The 7,644-nt window shown below is 37.4% G+C and overlaps 1 pseudogene; it reads right to left on the bottom strand.

Annotated features, from left to right (window-relative positions):
* Positions 1–2,335: 2,335 nt before the first annotated feature.
* Positions 2,336–3,428, bottom strand: LOC149252112 (cytochrome P450 750A1 pseudogene; annotated as a pseudogene).
* Between the last annotated feature and the right edge of the window lie 4,216 nt (positions 3,429–7,644).

Consider the following 7,644-nt stretch of genomic DNA (forward strand, 5'->3'; position numbering starts at 1 on the left):
GAAAGCCTTTCCGGCAGGTTTTTTCGGTCGAAATCCGGCAGGAATTTATTAGAATCGCAAGTTTGATAGCTAGTTTCTGCACAATGAAAGCGTCTCAGGGGTTTTCCAGGTGCTGAATCCAAATATGGAGTTAAAAAACCATTTTAACTGCAACAAATCAAGATTTAGCCTCAATTTTGATAGCTAGTTTCTGCACAATGAAAGCGTCCCAGGGTTTTCCAGGTGCTGAATCCAAATATGGAGTTAAAAAACCATTTTAACTGCAACAAATCAAGATTTAAGCTCAATTTCTTCGGCTAGATTCCGTCACCGAAATCTCCAAAAAGTCGCATTATAGACAACTCCCATTAAAAATAATGAATTCAAATTAGTGTTAAGGTTTAGAATTCCATCAATTTGAATTTTACAGATTGGTAAAGTCCTCCTCTATGCAATTAAAGAGCAAGGCCCTAATTTCAATTCTTATGCAAACATATCTTTAATTTACATTTGCACTACATTAGTCATCGAATTCAAGGTTGTCTATCTAAATCAAGAATTATATATTTTATTTCTTAAAATTTAAAACGAAATATTCAACAATTTTTTTTAATATAACCATTAATTTATAAAAATACAAATTTTGTCCGCATGTGGTAGGTCAAGCTGCAATGGTCGTGGAAATGAAGTCTCACTGAATTATATAAAATTAATTATATATCATAATATAATATTCATAAAACTTTGTAACTTTGTAGCACATCTTAATTAGTGATTGAGATGTTTTGAAGTGATATCTAAATTTTGGGATTATATATATATATATATATATTATAAGAATTTTTCCGGAAATCACTTTTTGGTCGAGGCATTTCGAACCAGTGATCCACACGATGGGTTGACTTCTTATGTTAAAAAGTATTTCCAAATTTTAAAGTAAATTTATTTTTGGAATAATAGAAATATTACCAAAAAAAAAAGAAGAGTTATTAATTTTAGAATATAAAATATTATTTTATATAGAAAATAAAAAACATATATTAATATAATATTCATATTAAATTGTATTTTTTAAAACTTAAATAGTAGAGAATTAATAAAACATCATTTGTATTTATTTAATAAATATAATAAAACAAGTTATATTATTATTATTGAGCCCAGAGGCTTATTCTATAGGTCGGTGTCACAGGATGTGTAAATTTTTCTTTTAGTCTATAGAGTGACACATGCTTTTTTAAAATAAATGTAAATTATACTTTAAATAGAAAAATAGTGTGAATTATAATAAAAAATGAATGTGGTAAAGTAATTAGAAGTAAAAGATGTTTAAACTTTATGCTTTTAAAAAATATTTCAACAAGTTATTTGAGAATCTATGTTAACTAATTTATCTACATATTGTTAAAATAAAATATTTTAAAATTGTATATAAAAAAATATGCAATGTGAATTATCAATAATTTTTTTAATATAAATTAATATTGATATATACTTAAAAATATAATAATAATAATAATAATAAACCATTTTAATTTGACAAATATGATGTACATATTATATAAAACATTTTAATGTCAATTATATATATAATATATATCATTTGAAAATAATTATGAAAATATCATAAAAAGATAAATCTATTTGATTAAAAAATTTATCTCGTCTTATTTATACTTTATATAACATTCACAAATATAACTTAAACAATGAAAAACTATACATTATTTTTTTTCAGATTGAATATATTTATACCGGGAAAAATTTGATTAATGTCAACTCATCTTAAATCCATAATAGAATAAATCTATACTTATATAAAAAGAGTGGAATACCTTCATACCACAATAAGAAATTGTAAACTGATTGTGCACTCATCTTAAATCCATAATAGAATAAATCTATACTTATATAAAAAAAGTGGAATACCTTCATACCACAATAAGAAATTGTAAACTGATTGTGCACTTGTATATTTTAAAGTATTCTTCGAAATAATACGCACAAATATAGAATTTCGATCAGCCGTGGAGAATATGGCATTTATTCCTACCAAGACATAATTAGATGTAGCAAATCCTATAGACAGAAGTGAAATCGTGCGTGGAAAACTATTGCAAATAAAGAGAAACAGTGCCTTTCTCTCCTATGGTTCCGTTTATGGTGGAAACCTGGCCCTCCTCAACGTTGGATAACCACACAGCGGAACGTGTCTTGCAATCGTCAGTCCGTACGCTTCCCTCATATCCAGCTGGGAGGGATCGCCTTCAACTCTCCAATCGAAAGTGTGCACCAACTGAGCCAGTGCAAGTTCAATAGTCGGAATAACCATGGAAGCCCCTGGTCATCCTCTCCTTCATGCCCCAAACGGTATCATGCTGAAGTCTGATTGATCGGCCAAACTGAATTTTCCGCTTTCCATGAATCGCTCCGGATTGAATTTGGAAGCATATTCCCCCCATACATTGGGATCCCTTCCTATAGCCCACAAATTTACCATTACTCTTGTTTTCTTCGGTATGTAGAATCCTCCTACCGTCACAGCCTCTACATATTCGTGAGGCAGACCTAGCGGCGCGGGTGGGTATAATCGGATAGTCTCTTTCACCACACAGTGGAGGTATTTCATGCTTGCCAAATCCGACTCCTTTACCCTACCATGTTTGCCAACGACTGATTCAATTTCTTCCTGCAATCTCGTCATTGCATTGGGATGTCTGAGCAGCTCACTAATTGCCCATTCCAACGTAGTGGAGGTCGACTCCAGGCCACCCACGAACATGTCCTACACACATACACATACAAATCCAATTAATGCAAAATGATGATGGACTGAAGTTCAAGAATGAGGATGCCAAATAATATAAAAAAGCAGAATCCCAAGATAGGTACAATCACAAGGGTCTTGATGGTTTTCCGTGTGATATTGGTGTCTGTCTCAGCCATTCGGAGCAGCACACCCACGAAGTCTTGAACGCAAGGCTCTGTGTCTGCACCTTTCTGGAAATTGAAATGATTGAGATTAACATGCTCGTTTATCATTCTCTCGACGAATCCATCGAATGCTTTACGGAGCTTCTTGAGGCGTTGATTGATACCTTGCAAATCAAGCCAATCCACATACGGAATGAAGTCATCTCTACCATCAGATCCTTGAACCCTTTGAATTCGCCACCCAAATCACCGTCACTAAATTTCCTCCCCGCCAGTATCCGCAAAATTATATTGGAGTTGACAGTAGTGACGGCCTTGCTCACATTCACGCTCAGTATTCTGCTCTTACTCTCCTCCCATATTGATTGGATCATGGCAGACACCTCTTCCTCTCGCACGTGACCGAAGGTCTCGACTCTTTTGGCAGTCAGGAGTTCTAATACGCATATTTTTCTCACATGCCTCCAGTGATCTCCGTACGGAGAGAATCCCACATCTTTACAATCGTAGAACATTAATCTCCGAGCAGCGGTTGGTGGTCGGCAGGCAAACATCAAATCATGAGTTTTGAGAAACTGTTTTCCTGTCGCAGAAGAAGAAACTACACTGCAGGGACAGAGCCTAAGCGGAGAAACAAAATGGGACCATATTTGTGAGCAAGGGTTTTAAGATTACGGTGAGGAGGCAGTTTCTGTTGGTGTACACGCACTTAGACTAGCTGTGTTGGTGTACATGCAGCTACAGTTAACTTATTACTTGCATGTGCCACATGTACACATTAACATAAGATAAAGCACACTTAGCTTTAGTTAGCTTTAGTTATTGCATGTACAACTAAGCTTAACTTAGTTGCTTTTATGTATTCATTCTAAAACTAATATTGTAGAATCAATTTTTTTTTCTCAATTCTTGCTCGCTTCCTTCCTTCTCTTGCAAGCTTGTTTATTGTTTTGCAGATCTAGATCTGTGTATCTCAAAAATCTTACATGGTATCAGAGCACAGTGATTTGTAATCAGTGCACAAGCAATTTTATTTGCAGGTTCAGAAGATTGAAGCAACAACAAAGAATGGAGTCTAAATTGGAGTTTCCACAATCGGCAATTCTCGCTCCATATAATTATTTCGAATGGAAGCCAAAGCTTCAACTTCATCTCAGAAGTAGAGGCTTATTTCGAATAACCATGGAAACGGAAGTTGAACCAACATCGGCAATGGAGAAAACAAGATATTTCAATCGCATGGACGACGCCTTCGGCATCCTATGTTTATCTATTTCTCCGGAACTTGCTATTTCATGTTGAATCATGTTCAACTCCAAATGAAGTATGGAAAATTTTGGAAGGATTGTTTGGAAAACAGGATGAAATGCAAGGTCACATTCCTTAAAATGAGTTAAAATCATTAGATCCGAGAAACTTTGAGAACATTCAAGATTTTTTCACAAGGTATAAAGCCTTGTTGGTTCAGCTGAAAGGATGCGGGATCGACAAATCCAAGCAAGAAAATCAGTTGATTCTTTCCATTTTATCAAAACTTGGTTCAGAGTATGCATTATTCGTCTCTATATTCCACACAGTCAGATCTGCAACTGGTGCAGCTTGGAAGATGCCCTCACTGGATTCTTTTATTCAGTCTTTGATGCATGAGCAAGATAAGCTCATCAAAATGGGCACACTTAAAAATTCCAAAGCGCATGCAGTTACTGTGCATGCAAAAGGAAAGTCAAATTCCAAAGACCATCAGAAAGGAAAGGGGAAGAAGGATCGTGATCCAAGAAAGGGAGGACATCCCAAACCCCCTGATGGATCATCTAGCTCAAAGGAAAGGAAAGGAACGAAAGGGCAATCAATGTGCAATTATTTCCACCGTGGTTTTTATCCTGAATCTGCATGCATGAAGAAGACTATAGATCTTATGGCGCAGACACTCCAGCAACACAATCTTGGAGACAACATTCCTGAGAATGCTAAGAAGAAGTCTGGAGAAAAAGCACCAGATCCAAGAGGTAACGGGCATGCTTTGATTGCTCTTCATTCTGCACCACAAGAATGGATCATCGATTCAGGAGCTTCACATCATATGGCTTCTTCAAAGGAATCCTTTTCTTCTCTACATGCATACTTAGGTCCTCCCATTCTCATGGGGGATAATTCTGCAGTTGCAGCAACTAGACAAGGAAGACTGCAATTCGAAGATGGATGTTTTGAAAATGTCTTGCATATTCCAAGGCTTTCTGTGAATCTTCTCTCAGTGTATCAGATGACACACATAGGCAGTGGAAGGAAAGTGGAATTTACCCCAAATTCCGTGAGCATTTATGACATGCAAACCAATTTGAAGATTGCATCTGGCAAGGTAAATGATCAATCTCGTCTGTATACATTTTCTGATTTTGTTCCTCAATCAGATTCTATTTTTCTACTTACGCATGCAAATGAAGAAAGTAGGATTTGGCACGAGAGATTTGGGCACTTTAATTTCAGATATATGCAACAGCTTAGTAAGCAAGGGATGGTCAAAGGATTGCCAACCATTGAATTTTCAGATGGTGTTTGTAATGGTTGTGCTCTTGGAAAGCATCCACAAGAAAAATTCGAGAAGGGGCATGCATGGAGAGCCTCTTCATGTATCTGGCAAGACAATTCTCTTGTTGGTGACAGAATAAGAGCCAAAGGAAACATCTTCCACCCCGCACGGGGGCGTGGTGGCGGGTTGCTCCTCAATATGCCAGCGATAATAGGAAAACAGAATGCAGCCGTCTTACCAGACCCGGTCTGGGCGCACGCCATTAAATCTCGGCCAGCTAACGAAATAGGTATTGCATACTTCTGCATGGGAATCGGCTTTGCAAACTTACACCTCTTGATATTCAGATTTAAGGCCTCTCCTAAATCAATTTCAGCAAAAGTATTCACAGGAGGAGGTACATGGACTCCGCTTGTCTCCACAGGAATGTCTTCGTATGCATCGAAGTTTATACCCGTATGTTATAGACATTTTTGTGCCTTACAGCTCTAAGCATGAAATGTCCATAAACCAAGGGCTCCTAAGTCCCTAAAAGTGTTGTTCTAACCCCTAAAGGGATAAGGTCAATAAATTACAGCTTCTCCCAGAAGTTCTCCACCAGAAACTGCTCAGAATAAGTCAAAACAGGATCATTTCAGCTGCTCCACTAGGTAAGTGCATTGCATAACACCTAAATCCATTGGCTAGGTGCGTTGCAACACACCTAAATGCACTACCAGGGTGCATTGAGCGGGAAATGACAAATGGCAGTGTCATTCCGCGAGGTGGAGAGACAATGGAAGCTTCCAGAATCTTCTCCTATGACACTTGCCTCACTGAATTCTACCAAGGATGAGTAAGAGGCTTTCAGTCTCCAAGTGGAAGCAAGAACTGACAGAGAGAAGCCACTAATCAAATCATAAGCTGACTCATCCTCCTTGCATACATCTATAAATGGATCCCTCATCCCAGAGATCGAGAGGCTGTAATTTTTCACATTGTAAGGAATTGTTGTTGGTTTTGAGACACATATCAGAGAATTGGGTGATCTATGCTTTCTTGGAGGTGAAGAGGGGCTTCTTTGCTAGGAGGTTGATGCTGGGTCAGGAATCATTGGTTGTAACTTCTCCTGGATCTTCTTGTATACCAATAAAAACTATTTGAGTTTATCCTCCATGCTTTTGTATAATTGATGCTTCTTACAATTGTATGGTTAACTTAAATCTGATCCTAAGTTATTTATGAATATAAATCCATGTTTTTGCATGGTTTTCTTCTTCTGTGATCTTACAGGAACTTGGTGAAGCTGTGCAAGTAAGGGAGCAGGTATCCGGAAGCTGTCAAAGAGGAGAGAGATTAGATCAAAGGACTAGTGCAAGACACAGGTTGGTTCTTCCTATTCCTCTTTGTTTATAGTTCATAAAAGAGATACAAAATTAGTTTTCTCTGTTTGTTTCTAAGGCAGCTGTCACACCTTAGTGGGATAGAGCAGTTCTAAATAGACACTTTTCCTGGTAACAAAATGGTGACTCCACTGGGGAGATTGTCTAATTAGTTTGTTTGTGTATCTCTTGTTGTTTGTTTCATAAACTTATAAGTAGCATTCGAACTGCATTTGCCATGACAAATGCAAAGTAGACATCTGCTGCTTCAATCCATTCACTGGATCTGTTTATGATTTGAACAACTGATTCATAGACTAACTGATTGCCCTTGTGATAGCTCTTACACCCTCCTTAGATCTACTGTTAAACATTAATTTGTCACCATTGGTCACCGTCCCTATTACCCCTTTCCCGTACTTTGGAGGACTCATTCCAGGACCTGTGAGCAGTGACATAACTTGAAAACATTTGCATTATGTTCCCCTAAGTATGGACTTCATGTGCCCTGAAGACACCTCTTGCAAAATATCCCTGAAAAGTGCCCCTTTTCCATTAGCACGGGTCCACAATGTACTATCTGTGCCAATGAATGAGATCCTCAAAAGAAGGTGCGACCATTGGCGCCCTGTCTTAGAGTAACACCCGCGCCAACCAAGTTTGGAAAAGATTTTAAACAAACGCGCGCCCAGATGTTTTCTCCCTTCAAGTCATGAAGTCTTTTGAGGATAAAGCTCATCTTCTAGATGTCGAGAGTCATCATCTATCCCCTTACATCTATCCACAGCAGCTTTTTGGAGATAATGCCAATCCATAATGGGTGTCTTGATTCATTGTATTTTC

Source organism: Pinus tabuliformis, chromosome 7, assembly GCF_031772625.1.
Source record: "Pinus tabuliformis cultivar Carrire ecotype Pingquan chromosome 7, CPIR1, whole genome shotgun sequence".
Taxonomy (NCBI): domain Eukaryota; kingdom Viridiplantae; phylum Streptophyta; class Pinopsida; order Pinales; family Pinaceae; genus Pinus; species Pinus tabuliformis.